The following is a 15,408-nucleotide window of genomic DNA, read 5'->3' on the forward strand; positions in this document are numbered from 1 at the left end:
GAGTTCAGCGAGCTCCGTAAACATAGCCTCCTGCCCCCGTTCGTCCCACCAGGAGAGAATCATTTGTCCTTGACACCTTCCGAGGTAAAATGAGGAGGAACCTACAGATGACAGTAGTTCAGTAAAGAACCTTGAACCTGGGTCTCAAAATGGAGGTAAAACTGCTTCCCTGTCGCTCCCAACCTGACTCTGGCTGTCACGGCCCCCACAATGGACAGAGGGCCATGATCCAAAGGAACCAGAGCCATTGAGGAAGCTGTTTATCAGTGGTCTGAGCTTTGAAACTTCAAATGATAGTTTAAGAGAACATTCTGAGAAATGGGGCATACTCAGATTCAGTTTGCAAAAAGTGCAGCGTTGATTAATACAATGTAATATCAAACGCTCCAGGGGCTTTGGCTTTGTGATGTACTCTTTTTTTGTTTTTGTTTGTTTGTTTTTTGGTTTTTTGGTTTTTTGAGACAGGGTCTCACTATGTAGTGAGACTGACCTGGAACTCACTATGTAGCCCAGGCTGGTCTTGAACTCACAGTGATCCTCCTGCCTCAGCCTCCCGAATGCTGGGATTACAGGTGTGCACCACCACACCCGGCCTGTTTTTGTTTGTTTTTTGTTGTTGTTGTTTTGTTTGTTTGTTTTGGTACCAGGGATCAAACTTGGGACCTTGTGCTTGGGAAGCAGGTGGTAGAATCACTGAGCTAAATCCCTGGCCCCTTCAATGTACTCTTGCACTGAAGAGGTGGAGGCAGCAGTGTGTGCTTGACCACACAAAGTGCATGGCTGTGGTAGAACCAGAGAGCTGTTTCTAGAGAGGATTCAGTAAAGCCTGATGCCCATCTAATAGCGAAGAAATTTTTTGTTGGTGGTATTTAAAAAGATAGAGAAGAATGTAATCTGAGAGACTACTTTGAAAAGTATGGCAAGATTGAAACCATGGAAGTTATGGAAGACAGGCAGAGTGGGAAAGAGAGGATTTTCATTTTGTAACTTCTGGTGATCACAATCCAGTTGATAAAACTATTAATGGGCATAATTATGAAGTGAAAATGGTGCTTTCTAAACAAGAGATGCTGTCTGCTGGATCACAAAGAGGTCATGGAGGTGGACTTGGCAACTTCATAGGTCATGGAGGAAACTTTGGAGGTGGTGGAAGGAATTTTGGTCATGGTGGAAACTTCGGTGGAAGAGGAGGCTATGGTGGTGGAGATAGCGACAGCAGAGGGAGATGTGGAGGAGGTGATGGTGGATATAATGGATTGGGAGGTGATGGTGGAAAGTATGGTGGTGGTCCTGGTTACAGTAGTAATGGAGCGAGGCTATGCTGGTGGTGGACCAGGATATGGAAACGAAGGTGGTGGATTTGGTGGTGGAGGAGGATATGATGGTTACAATGACGGAGGAAATTTTGGTGGTGGTAACTAAGTCATGGCAGAAATTATAATGACTTTGGAAATTATAGTGGTCAACAGTAATCAAATTATGGATGCATGAAGAGGGTTTTGGTGGAAGAAGCTCTGGTAGTCCCCACGGTGGTACTTATGGATCTGGTGGCAGAGATGGTAGAAGTTGTTTTAAGAACAGCAGAAAAGGGGCTACAGTTCTTAGCAGGAGAGAGAGCAAGGAGTTGTCAGGAAAATTGCAGGTTACTTCGAGACATTTGTCCCAAATGCCTTATTGGAATTGAAAATATCTGCTGCAGAAGGAACAATGATCATTGTCAGAAAAAGTTACTGCTGCTTAAACAGGAAACCTTTCTGGTTCAGGACTGTCATAGCCAGTTTGCAAAAAAGTGCAGCCATTGATTAATTCAATGTAGTGTCAGTTAGATAAACATTCCTGAGGTCTTTTATCTGTTGTAGCTTTGTATTTTTCTTTTTCTTTTCATTACATCAGGTAAACTGAGGTAGTGGTACCAGGAATTTAAAAATCAAGGACTTTTAACTTTTCAAAAAAGAAGAAGAAGAAGAATCTTGAAAGGATGGAAAACAATTCTCCATGTGACAGGAGCCCAGAAAAAAGCAGGGGTAGCAATCTTATTTGCAGACAAAGCAAATTTCAAACCAAAACTGATTCCAGTATTATTGATGTAGGATGGTACTGTATCACACCTCTGTGAATGTAAAATATCTTGAACCTGCTTTATGATACATAGTAGTGACTGTGCTTTATCAGAGCTATATTGAATGGTATTACTCTAGAATGTTCTCTTTCCAGATGATGATTAAAATGCTAATAAAAAAAATGGTGCCAGTTACCACAACAGCAACAGAACTTTGCTGTTTTCTGGATATTATTCTTTTCTTTGTTTTTTTGTCTTTGTTTTTTTAATGGAATGTGCTGAATGTCTATAATTTTGTTCAGATGACTGCAGAACCTGGAAAAGCTGTTGCTGCTATTGATGCATAATATACTGCTATTATTTAACTTTAACCATGCTCTCAACTTTGGAAAAAGTTATCCCAATTTACTGTGTTGAGTTGGCATTGTACAGAAATAGACAGCCATATTGGTCTAGAAATGTTAATTATTTTTATTTTTATTTTTTATTTTTTTCCATTTGTACAGGGGTAATACACTGCATTAAATATGTAAGGTCATATCTATGTGGGTTTGATTACAGAAACTAATAAAGTATTCTCTAAATAATGGGAAAAAAAGAATAAGATAAGACTACAAGAGCAAGAAGCAATTTAAATGTTAAAGGACCATTTTCATCTTCAGAATTAAGGATTATTTTAATCTTACATCATTGCCTTTTCACTTTTGCTTTCCTTTTTAGTTTTATTTTAGGATTCCCTATTTTTAATGTTCATACAGAGATTTCTTTAACTGAACTACCGAATAGTTTCTATGGTGTGAAAAACTATAATAGTACACAGGATCCTAATGAGATAATTAATAATGTGAAGTAGGAAGTAAAGGGCTAAAGGTGTAGGGAAAGTGGGAAGGGTGGTGGAAAGGTAATAAGGGAGAGGAAAAAATATGAGAAATTGAAAAAATGGAAATAAAGTGTTTGTAAATGGGGAGGGGAGGAGGGGGTGAAGGGAGGGCAGGGACAAGGGGAAAAAATGAGAATCAAGACCTGTCATGTAAAGGTACAGGATCCCAATAATGAATGTAACTGTATTGTATACCTAGATTGTACCAATAAACTCAATAAAAAGAAAAAAAAGAATCTTGAACTTAGAGTTAGGAGATGGGCTTGAAGTTATGGGACCTTGAACAAAGCACATCTCCTTGACCCTAGTTTCCTTTTCTGTAAAATGAGGAGCTTTACATACACTGTTCCTCCTTCATAGAATATTCTTTCTGGCCTTTTGTAGTCTTGACCTAAATGTTACTTCCACAGCTAAGCATTCTGTGACTTCTACTGCAAGTCCCCTATAGGTTAGGGCTCCTGTATTTGTCAGCTTCCCATCACTATAACAAAATCCCTGAGAAAATCAGCTTATGAGGGGGAAGGATTGATTGGGCTCATGGTTTCAGAGAGTTGAGTCTATAATTAGCTCCTTCCATTGCTTTGGGCCTTTGGAGAGGCAGAACATCAAGGCAGGGAGCACTGTTGAAGCAGAGTTGTTCATGGCAGCTGGGGGATACAGCACAGTGACCTAACTTCCTGCCACTAGGCCCCACCTCTTAAAGGTCCCATACTTCCTAGTAGTGCCACAGACTGGTGACTAAGCCTTTACACAATGAACTTTTGGGATCACTCCAGATCTAAGTGTAACAGGCCCCTTATGGAGATTTTCAAATGTGGACCACAACCATCCATGGATTATAAGAAATGGATTATTGGGTTGTAACCAGCATTTGAAAAATGAAAATATCAGAGTGAATTGTTCATAGTAAGGATAAGAAATGTTTAGGGGAACTTTTGTTTTATTATATATGTCTGTGTGCATGTGTTTGTTAGTATGCATGTTGGATCCAAATATGTATTTTACTGGGGCCAGGGATTTAGCTCAGTGGTTCCGCCACCTGCCTTGCAAGCACAAGGACCCAAGTTCGATCCCTGGTACAAAAAAAATGTGTATTTTACTAATAGATTGAGAGCCTCTGCTTTAAAATACTCTATCCTGGTTATTTTTCCTCTATAATATATAATGTGCTGTAGCAGCAGCTTATAATTATGTAGTTATTCGTGTGCTTATGTACTCTACAGTCATTTCACTAGCTAACAAGCTCCATGAGGCAGGGACAGACTGGCTCATCCAGATAAGGCCTTGCAGTTTGCAGTAGTTGGGCCTTAACGAATCATTGCTGAATGAATGGATTTCCGAGGTACGTTTTGTGACTGTTGATCCTTATCTCTGTTAATTGGTTCCTAGGAGTGAGTAGGTAATGACAACAATAGGAAACTAAAACACCTTCACATGGGTCGGTACTGGACAGGAGTGTACATAGCAAAGTAACACTTGGACTTCTCAGTCCCCAGACTGGGAGTATCACCAGGGATGCCACTCCAGTTGGGCTGCTGAAGGCAGGAGGCAGGATCAGAGAAACAAGGGGAGCCCTTGACTATGGATTGTCCCTGATGGTGGTGCCGCCTCTCCTCTCAGCAACCTTCCCCACACTAGGGACTCAGGGTTGGAGAAGCATTCTTCAAATGGCTGCCGCATCTGCAGTAATTTCTCCAGAGGACACACTCAAGGACTTCGGCATCACTTGTCTTACCCTCCTCCTCATAATGTTTGCTCCATGTATTAGCTTTCCCATGAATTAAAAAAAAAATGATTACTGAAATCTCTATGCCCTGACATATTTCCAGAGAAACTACTAAGTGCAGTATATTTAATGCCTTCAGTGTATAGTGGCCCCTCAAAACCCATTTTAGATAACAAATATGGTTTAAAATTGCCTATGAAATTAAAACATCAAAGGAATGCATAAGACAGAAGTAGGATTCCTTTATAACTTTGTCCTCCAAAGAATCACTGCCTCTATTTTGTTGAGTGTTCCAACTTTTTCCTACAACATGCTAACACGTTTATTTTTTAAAAAACATGGGCTCTTACTATTTTTTACTATAAAACAATAAAAAGAGTTAGAAAAGAATAAATGAAAAAAGTAAAACCACATTTAATTATCCCACTCAGTCAGAAGTGGCCGCAAGGTGTGGCTTGGAAAGGCTACAGCACTGCCTCTCCCCACCAAGCTTCCCAAGTAAACATGCAGTCCAGATACAAAGTGCTTGTTCTGCACATGCGACTGCGAGGCCCTCTGTCTGCTGCTTTCCACATTAGCAACCCTAGGCCCCTCCACACCAGCCTTTTGCCGCTGTGCTGTTTGCTGTGGTGAACATATGATTGCATGTTCTTGCAGCTTCACGTACATCTTGTAACTAAATTAGAATCACCCCCATGTACAGTCTTTCCGGTAGTCATGTTCAAGTCCCAGTGCCACTGCCCCATCTGACACTGCTGTTGCTTTCGGAGCACTGTTTCCAAGACACTGAAAGAACATACAAGGGAACTTTGTTGTGAACTCGTCCCTGGGGGCTGCTCTTACTGTGCTAGCAGGAAAACTGAAACAGGAACAATAGCTTCTGATCAAAATAAAACTCTGCTTTGTCTAGACTTGTGTAAATGTGTGTGAACACCCAAAGCCTCTGGCTAACCTGCCTAAGCTTCCTGAAACATTTGGGAAGGAGTAGGAGGGATATTTCTAGATCCTGAACTCTTCCTTCTCTGTTAGCCGGGGAATCCGTTGTTTAGTACCATTTAGACAGATGTACTTCAGTCCTGAGAGAGTTATTAAGATATGTGTTGTTCAAATTATTTTCTTCCTGTTTGGAAAAGGATGCTGACCCTTCCTCAGAGCTGGGCAGAATCCCACCAGAGCCATCCTCCAGGCTCACAAGATATTTCATAATGTTCTCATTCATATTTCACAAGATAATCTGTTGTACATCTCACATCTCCATGTGCAGACATTTAGCCAGAGAGCTTCCTCCGAGCATAGATCTGAGTGGTTGATGCTCTCCCTATAAAGATCACCTGGCAGAAGTAGGCTCTGGAGAGCACCCATCAGACTGCAGTGCCCTCCAGCCATTGCCACAGGGCAGCCATCATAGCCCAGCAACAAAGGGGGACTCTTCACCTAGTGAGTGAATGACAGGAGATAGGATCCATGAATTAGTTTCCTACTGCAGCTATAACAAATTACAAATTTAATGGCTTAGAGTAACACATATTTATCATCTTAGAGTTCTGCAAGTTAGAAGTCCAAAATCTGTCTCAGTGTAGAGGGCTAAATGACAGCTACCAAAATGTCCTAATTTCTAGAACCTATTATTTGAAATAACAAAAGTTACCATTAAATTAATGATCTTGAGAGGAGGATCTTATTCTAGATTATCTGGATGGCCCCTAGATGCAATCACATGTGTCTTTATGGAAGCTGGGGCTATAGTTCAGTGCTTGCGCATTTGCCTGGCATACAAGAGGCTCAGGATTCAATCCCAATCACTGTAAAAAATAGAAACCTCTGCTCCACAGGTAGCCTGATGAGATGGGGGTATGTATGTCGGTGGGGGCAGTTCAAGAGAGGACAGTGTGACTGTCCTCACAGGGCAGAGATTGGAGCAGTGCAGCTGTAAGCCAAAGAATGCCTAGAGCCTTCAGAAACAGGAAGAGAAGGAACAAACTTCCCCAGAGAGTACAGCAGTGCCTATGCTGATTTTGGGCTTTTGGCCTCCAAGACAAAGAATAAAATGTTTAAGACCCTTGCTTTGTGGTAATTTGTTACAGCAGCCACGGGAAACTAATATGGTGGGTCTGTAAGCAAGGTGCTCTGGGCTATGTTTCTTCTGGAGGCCTGGGGAGAAGATGTTTCCTTCCCTTTCCAGCCTCTAGAAGTGCCTCCCTCCCTTAGCCCATAGTGCTGCATCACCACTTCCAATATCGTATCCTCTGGCTCTGACTCTTCTGTTTCCACTCATAAGGACCCTGAGAGGGCCACCTGGATGACCATTCCCAGATCCTAATTCAGTCCCTTTTCAACTTAAGGTGCCATATTCACGGCTTCCAGGGCTTAGGACATGAACACATTGGGAGCCTAGCATAGTCTATGATCCTAGAAGGCGTGGGTGAGAGTGATGGATCTGTTCACTACATTCCAAGATGTTCAGATTAGGTGCTATTCCTGAAGCTTAAGAAAGTATTTCAAAGGAAATGCTTCTGGATGCAGAAGTGCATGTGGGATTCATTACACTCACAGATTGCTCAGGCAGGAAGCATGGAAGGACCTAGGTCAGCAGGCATCAAAGATGAGGTGTGAATATGAGGTGTGCTGTAAGCTTTGAAGCCATAATGGAAGCAGGGAGCAGTCTTCTACAGTGCCCATCTTGGAGCTTATCAGAAGATTGTGCTGAAGGGGCCTTTGGTTCAGCCCAGTGAGGATGTTTCCTGGAGCCATGAGTCATAAAGCTGGTGCCTGTGGAAACACAAGACATATACATGGCATGGGACTAGAGGCGATTGGTGACTTCCTCCTGACAAGAGAGTCAGAGGGCGGGTGGCAGGTGCTGTGGCTTCCATCAGAAAGGTAGAGATGGTCAATGGGGTGTTGGTCTCAGGGAGGGTAAAAGCCAAGGAGCCTGCATTTGAACTCTTCCATCTAGAAGGAAGAACTCGGGAGGGAGCGACCCAGTAGTAGTTGCTGTTGAAGGCAGATAGAGGCAGTTTGGTAGTTTGAGTCTGTATCAAAACATCAAAAGCAGAGTTCCCATTCTGTTCCTGCCTGTCTCTCTAGCTGTGGAAAATAATGATTTCTCACTTGAAAGTCAATAAGACTTCCTCTTTGGAGAGAATGAGAAAGCATTCACCAATAGTGCTTACTTTATCATGTTCATTTTCATATTTACACATGAAAGGCATGCTGACTTCAAAGAGGGAGAAGAGAATTAATTCTCAACATTAAAATTATCTACTAAAAATACTTATGCCTATTTTGGAAAAGTTTCTCATGGTTGAATATAAAGTTGAGAATTTTAGGAGATTTGACAAACAGTAAGGGACCAGAGAAGAGTCTAATAGGACAGAAATGTTTGTGTTCCTAACCCCCCCCCACTCATTTCCAGGACAAGACATTAGGCAAAGATGTCGGCAAGCAGCCACCTCCTACATACTTGTGAAGTGTAATGAGAATTACTGGTGAATGCCTTGGAACCTTGCCAGATAATTACTGCCTTCCTTCTGCTTCAGTTTCTTTTCATGACCCAAAGGTTTGAGACTCTAGTTAATGAATCTCACTTTAAAAGGAGCTTGTTTGATACTTGCTCTAGTTTCGAGCATAAAGTTCATGACAAAGGACACAAAAAGAACTGATCCCCCTGAGGCCACCTCTCTGCAGACAACACAGCCACCACCTCTGGGCAGGTGAGCGGCTGAAGGACAGTTCTGGCCACCAGGATCATTGCTCCATGGTACGTCCCTCAGCCCACTGATCTGAGCGTTCACAGTGATGGCTTTCTTGGTACCAGCATCCTAACTGCATGGAAGAGGAGGCTCTGCCTTGACAGTTTTTAAATACAAAGGCATTTCACTACCTCAGCATCCTGTAATAGTATAAGGTCACATCAGTTCCAATCTCTAGCTCTTTTTAGAAATTTGCATATCTGATCATCAAGAAAAAATATATTTAGCTGCATATATTTAGCTGCTTTGTAAATATTGGCAGAAGAGACACTGAGCTAAGTGATCGATCATTAATAGCTGTGACCCATCATGAAATTTTTTTCATCATCCATATAGGAAATCAGCATTTTTCTTTATATTTGTTCCTCGACTTATTTTATTCCATCACAACATTCTAAAATCCAAAGAGAAAGAAGACTGAAGCTTCTAGAGATTAAGGAAAACCACAGTGTGAAAAACCAGGCTTTGCCATGACGTGGCTTAAAATAATCAGGCCACTGACTGATGAGCAGTGACAGGAGCTGAGCTGGTAGCTGGGGTGTTTTCCATGTGTTCTTTGGAGCAGAGTTTCTCAGGCATGGTCCTGCCACTGACTCACCAGGGAGGTCTGTGAAGAATACTGAGTCCCAAGACTGGAAATGGCCCAGGAATCTGCTTTAGTAATAACCCCCATCAAGTGTTTCATACACACCCTAAATTTTGATGCCCTCTCCCCTAAGGGGAATTTCTGTTTTGAGGTACACAAAAAATTGAAGGACTACCCAAAGCCAAAGGGGATGCCTGCCACTCCTTAGCAGAAAAATTATCCTACATCTCTCTTCCTTTGCCTTTGGATCCAGGAAAGAGTTGTGCATGAGCCCAGCACTATATCCAGGGAAGTGCAGGCTTATTATCCATTACCACCTCAACTTTTTCATAGAATAAAATACCTATGTATTTCTAGCACCCTTATGTCCCAAATTGACACTTGAAATGCAACCATCTTAACCTCTTTCACTGTGTGGTGGCGTTAGGAAGTCTTTTTGACACCCTAAGAGCAAAGTCTGTGCAGAATTTCTGGTGGCTCTCTGTAGGACATCAGGAAACACCTATGAAGCTCCAGAGCCCTGGGAAGTCGCTGTTTGGATGTTGTCAAGGAAAGAAGTGCCTCGTCTCTGAGCACTGCAAGGAGCTGCTCTCCATATACCACCCTGCCTAATGAGAAAAGCCATTGGCATCCGCGTCGTTGAGGCAAAAGGACAATGATATCATAAGTGAAATGGCAGGAAAGCTGGACTGTTTTTAGCTTCAGTGTTGACTCACTGTGGTAGGCTAGTCATTTTCTGGTGCCTCTATTTGTCCTTCGGCAAAGTGAGATTATTACCTCTTCCCATTGCCCAATCATGAGGTCATTGTTGGGAATACTTTGAACTTCTCAGATGAAAGATGATATAAAACTACAAAGTAAAGAGTTGGCATAAGACAAGGTACTGGAAGACTGCAACTGAGATGGCTATAAGAGAACAAAATTGAAGGATGTTAGGACATCCTAGCCTGCTGTCACAAGGACTCAGCATGCTTGTCTCATAAAGGATGGCATGAATACACATAAGGAGAAGCAGCCTAGTGTAGTGGTTAAAACAAAGACTTTGGGGTCACTGGCCAACTGGATCAGATTCTTGAGGTGGAGGAAGGGGCAGGTGCAGTTGTAAGAAATTCCCAAGCTGATTCTGGTGCACATCAAAGTTTGAGGAGCGACACAGCCTCACTGGACTACTGATGGTTCCCAAAGAGACTGTGTACTTCCATGCCTGTCTTACACACTCCAGCTGTCCCACTGCTGGAGCCCCTTCTCCCACCCAGTCCCTCCCACCCCATGCATGCTCACATCCAGGATCTCCTGGAGTGGCTCGCTGCCAAATGAACCCAGCTCTGCCTTCAAGGCCAGAGCACATGTCACCTTTTGCCCAAAACCTTTTCAGAAGGAAGAATAAATAAGAAATAATACCACGCAACCATCAACAAGAATGAAAAGAATCTCCATAACCCCACATGGAAAAGTAACCATGACATTTTTAGAGGAAAGGGTCACAGAATATTTATATTTGATTCCATTTTCTTAGCGGCACAGATCTGTAGATATAGTTTGAATGTATGTCTGAAGATTACACATATCTGTAAAGAGAAAAATTTTAATTGTATATACATCTTTGTTAATAGAAATTGTATACTACTTATATAATTTTTCAAGTTTAGTAACAGTAATTACCAAGAGAGTATTTGCTCAAATAGTTACCAGGGAGAAATAAATTGCTAATATACCCTTGTAAATTATGCTATCATTATGGGCATCTCTTTCCACTGTCCAGTCATGACCTCCTTAATAGCAGGCCTTCAAGCTACTCACCTGCCTGTCTCCACTGTCCAGCACTGTCCCTGACCCTTGGTGTGCACACAGTGCAGAACTGCTGGATTTAAGAGCTCTAAAACAGATTCTGGGATGGCCCAGAGGACCATTTCCTGGGGTATTCAGGTCTGCCACTGAGACACAGCCAATGGTCAGTCAGTATGTCTAGTCCTAGTAGGACAGTAAGAGCAAGGAAGTGGTAGTGGTGGCTGGACCAATATTATCTGTAGCCTGTATCACAAAAGGAACAGTTTGGTTGTGGTGATAGGAAGAAGAGGACTTTGGAGATGGCGATTGGCTATAAAGGGTCTATGGGTCACTGCCACTCATCTAATTAAATACCATGACTCCTGACTTTATGAGCCATGACTTCTTGCTCCAAAATAACCCCTACTCTTTTTCAAAACAGAATAAAATTCCACATTCACTTTGTAGAACATTTTTTAAAAGGCTCATTTTCATGTGGTGCCCTTAATACCCACTTTCTGTCTCCAGAATCTATACCTCCAGAATCTTGCATCATGATATTGCTTATAGAGCCAGGCTAGGCTTTTCTCCTTGAACTCCTCGGGCCACACATGTGGAAGTTGATTCACTGTCCTTCACTACCATTGCCACCAAACATATCCCTGTGCCAACTTCTTGGTAGAAGTTGAATGTATATAGTTTTTTTTGTTTTGTTTTGTTTTGTTTTTTGGTACTGGGGGTTGAACTCAGGACCTTGTGCTTCTGAGGCAGGTGCAATGCATAGCTTCTTAATCTTATGATTTTTGGAAACCAGAAACTATTAATATCTGTAACTGAGGGAGAACAGATGAGATATATTCATATTTATTATATTTAAATCTAAAGCTATCCCATTGTCTTTTGACAAAGATGCGATTTTAGGGCGGGGATGTAACTTAGTGGTATAGCGTTTGTCTAGTATGCTTTAGGTCCTTAGGTTCAATCTCCAATGCCACAAAAAGGGAGGTTTAAAGTCACATTTTAGGGGTCTTATAGCATTAGTGCTCACTCCATAATGTTCTTCGATAATGTTAAAAAATACTGACTTATTCTAGGATTGGGAATGATGCTTGAGGGTAAGAGAAGTCACTCATCCAGCATTAATTTAAGCTTTTACTTTGGTTATGCTTTGGATTGAAGAGAGAAGTTTAAAGTTGGGCATAGTGATGCACACCTGGCTATTCAGATAGCTGAGGCAGGAGAATCACAAGTTTGAGTACAGCTTGGGCAACTTAGCGAGATCCTGTTTCAAAATAAAAAAGGACTGTGGATTTGGTCAGTGCTAGAACTCTGAGCTAAATCCCCGGCCCTCGGTGGAAGAACTCTTGCCCAGTCCATACAAGGCCCTGGGTTCAATCTCCAGGATCACAAAGAAATAATAATAATTATTTTTAGGAAAACAAATATGAGACACACTGCCCCATTCCTAGCCCTGAATTTATGATATTGTCTTAATACTCTCCGCTATAATCATGGATATTTTAGACAAGCCCAATAAAACTAGAACCAAATAAGGACTGACTGCATTTACTAATCTCTGTCCATGTTAAAACACTGTAGGCAGAAGTAGGAGGATGACTTGAAAGTCGTCCATGGAGTGTTGACTCTGTCTAAAGCGTTGCTTCTGTCCTAAGAAAAATCAGGGTTCTACTTTTTCCTATTTCACATGTTATATGTTCACATCTATTTTTTATATTTTGCCAATTTATCTAGAGGGCCTAGCTTCAATTTAGTCATAAGGACTGAGTGGCTCCCCTTTTCCTTTGTCTGAAATACTACGTATGCAACTGGAAGATCCCAACAAGGCAAAATGTTAGGGCATTATTAAAACAAATCAAGAAACTGATTTGAGCTCCTTTCCCAGCCCTTTCTTAGCCATCTGTTTTGTCCTCAGTTACTCCAGGCTGTTTGGTGTAGTGTCAAATTTTCAGAATCCTCTCCAGATTGCACCAGTTTTTCTAGTGAGAGAATGAGTCCTTCTCCAGGACATAGAAAGAATTGTTCCCTGGAACAGGAAAGCTTCCTTTGTGGGAAAATCCTGGGTCAATCTGAGGGGCATGTAGGCCCTACCAGACATCCATGGACACTTCTGGTGGTGACTGAGCTGTTCGTCCGTGGATGTGGCTTCCTGCTCTGTGCACTTCTCAGGTTGAAGGCCAGCTGAAGAGCCCTCAGTACCCTTCTCACCGTGCCAACTCTGATGTTTGTTGGCTTTGGGAATATGGTAGCTCAGAACCCTTATCCTCGTACTGAAAGGTACAGCATGTTTGTGTCCACAGTGATCACTGATTGGGTCCTAAAGTTCATGTCCAGCAAGAAAGCCAGGACTCATAGTGGCCAACTTAGAAAATCTGCTCATTTGACTAGAGGGTGGACTTTTTCCAAAGACAGACTAAGAATGTTAACATTAAGGAATGCCTCAAGGATACCTCAGGACTTGGCTTGAGAACTGATCTTTCCAGGTAGGAGCTGTCCAACATTTCAGCATCCTTTCACGTCTGCCTCCTTGAATAAAATGTAATGATCTGGTTATCTTGACTGGTTTACTGTGTACTGAGGTCTCTCACTATAGTTTTGTTGGTCTTTATTTGATCTTTCATATCCAGTGATGTTTGTTTCATGAATTTAAGTGGACCAATATTTGGTGTATATACATTTACCATTGTTATCTCTTCCTGTTGAATTGCTTCCTTAACTGTTATATAGTGTCCTTCTTTGCCTCTTCAAGTTTTAACTTGAAGTTTACTTTGACAATAAAATTGCTGCTTCTGCTTACATTCAGAGTCCTGGTGTATGGAATGTTGTTTTCTATCCTTTGATTTTTAGTCTATGAATTTCTTTTTTTATTAGGTAAGTTTGTTTTGTTTGTTTGTTTGTTTTTAATGCAACAGACCATTTGTTTTTTTAACTAATCTGCCAATCTGTATCTTTTAACATGTTCACAACAGGGCCGCAATTTGTATGTCTCACTGCTGGATGGCTTTAACCACCAGTGGTACATATATGACTGTCTCATGCATGACTGTGCCACTTATACCACCAGTGGTACAAGCCATGCAATGAAACAGTCATGCACATACCACCAGTGGTTCAACTGGCAGGAATGTGTAATAGGGAAATTCAGGCCATTTACATTGGAAATTATTACTGAAAGGTATTGATTTATTCATGTTATTCTTGATGCCTTTATTTTCCCCCTTCTTGTTTTATGGTTCACCTTGATAAGTGTATTCATTCTATCCAGATTTTTGGCTTTGCTTGTTTCATTATCTGTGTCTAGGATATTTTTGAGAATGTTTTGGCATACTGGTTTGAAGTTCCTAAATTTCTTACATTGTTTTTTGTCATGGAATGTCCTTATTGCACCATCAATTTTGAAAGAGTTTTGCAGGACATATTAGTCTCGGTTGGAAGCTGTTTCTTTTATAGCTTGAAAGCTTCACCCCAAGATATTTTGGCCTTTAAAGTGTATGCTGAAAAGTGATTTGTTGATCATAAGTGATGTTTTGCTTTTCTCTGACACTGTTTAGTATTCTATCTTGTGCTGGGCTTCTAGGATTGACAATTAAGGGAAGTGGTTTTGTTTTTGTTGTTGGGGTGCATGCATGTGTGTGTAGACAGGACCTTGCTGTGTAACCTAGGCTGGCCTTGAACTTGCTGTGTAGCCTAGGCTGGTCACGAAATTGCAATCCTCCTGCCTCAGCCTGTCGAGTGTTGAGATCTCAAGCATACACCACCATGCCCTGCAGAGTGGGATTAAGTGGATGCTTAAAGTGACCCATCCTTTTACTATCCAAGCTTCACAGGATCGTTCCCAAAGGGACTTGAGGGAACCAAGGGCCTTGCTTTTTCCTAAGCAGCATTCTGTGTATACTGGCTGTGCAGTTTTGTTGCCCTAGCCTTGAAGAAGAAATTTAAAGGAGGCCAAGTGTGATGGTGCATACCTGTAATCCCAGTGCTTAGGAGGCTGAGACAGGATTGCTGCAAGTTTGAGGCCAGCCTGGACTACACAGCAAGATCCTATATCAAAAGCACCCAATGAATGAATGAATAAATAAATAGCTATTATACTCTTACATCACGTTATAATATAGTGTTCCAAATTTGTAGTTTATTTTACATTGACTGATTTTAAGTCATTACTGCTTCGTGGCATCTAGGAAAATGTATATTAGATTTAGAATATCTCCATATTTCACTATTTCTTTTCATAGGTAACCCTGTTCAGAACATGTAGATGGATACTTGCTATAGGAATTAGCAGTTATTTTCTGTGAAGGCTATTTCATAAATATTTTACCTTACAGGCCAGAGTATCTCAGTCAAAACTACGTCACTCTGCCGTTGTCAACTGAAAGGAACTACAGACAGGTAAACTAATGGGTGTGGCTGTCTTCTCAAAACGGAAGCCCTTGCTTATTATTTTCTGGCCCCTGCTTATGAGTCATGGTTACGAAGAGTGCTCTTCCCTAGTCTTGCCATAGTCTTTGCTCATCCTAAACAGCAAGATGATCTGAAGCATTTCTCACATGACCAGTGATGTTGAGCATGTTTTCCAGTCTCTCTCTCTCTTTTTTCTTTTTTCTTTTTTTTTTCTTT

General features: G+C 41.5%; 1 protein-coding gene and 1 pseudogene across 1 annotated transcript in view; both read left to right on the plus strand.

Annotated features, from left to right (window-relative positions):
• Window positions 1-929: 929 nt before the first annotated feature.
• On the plus strand, window positions 930-1,701 carry LOC104848757 (annotated as a pseudogene).
• Window positions 1,702-15,116: 13,415 nt separating this feature from the next.
• Mapre3 (microtubule associated protein RP/EB family member 3) overlaps window positions 15,117-15,408 on the plus strand; it is a 37,514-nt gene continuing 37,222 nt past the window's right edge. Inside the window, exon 1 of the mRNA XM_010604805.1 lies at window positions 15,117-15,180. The gene's annotated coding sequence lies outside the window, so the exon portion shown is untranslated. The remainder of the gene's footprint in view (window positions 15,181-15,408) is intronic.

The sequence above is a fragment of the Fukomys damarensis genome, unplaced genomic scaffold, assembly GCF_012274545.1.
Source record: "Fukomys damarensis isolate Sample0158 unplaced genomic scaffold, DMR_v1.0_HiC HiC_scaffold_2, whole genome shotgun sequence".
Lineage (NCBI taxonomy): Eukaryota > Metazoa > Chordata > Mammalia > Rodentia > Bathyergidae > Fukomys > Fukomys damarensis.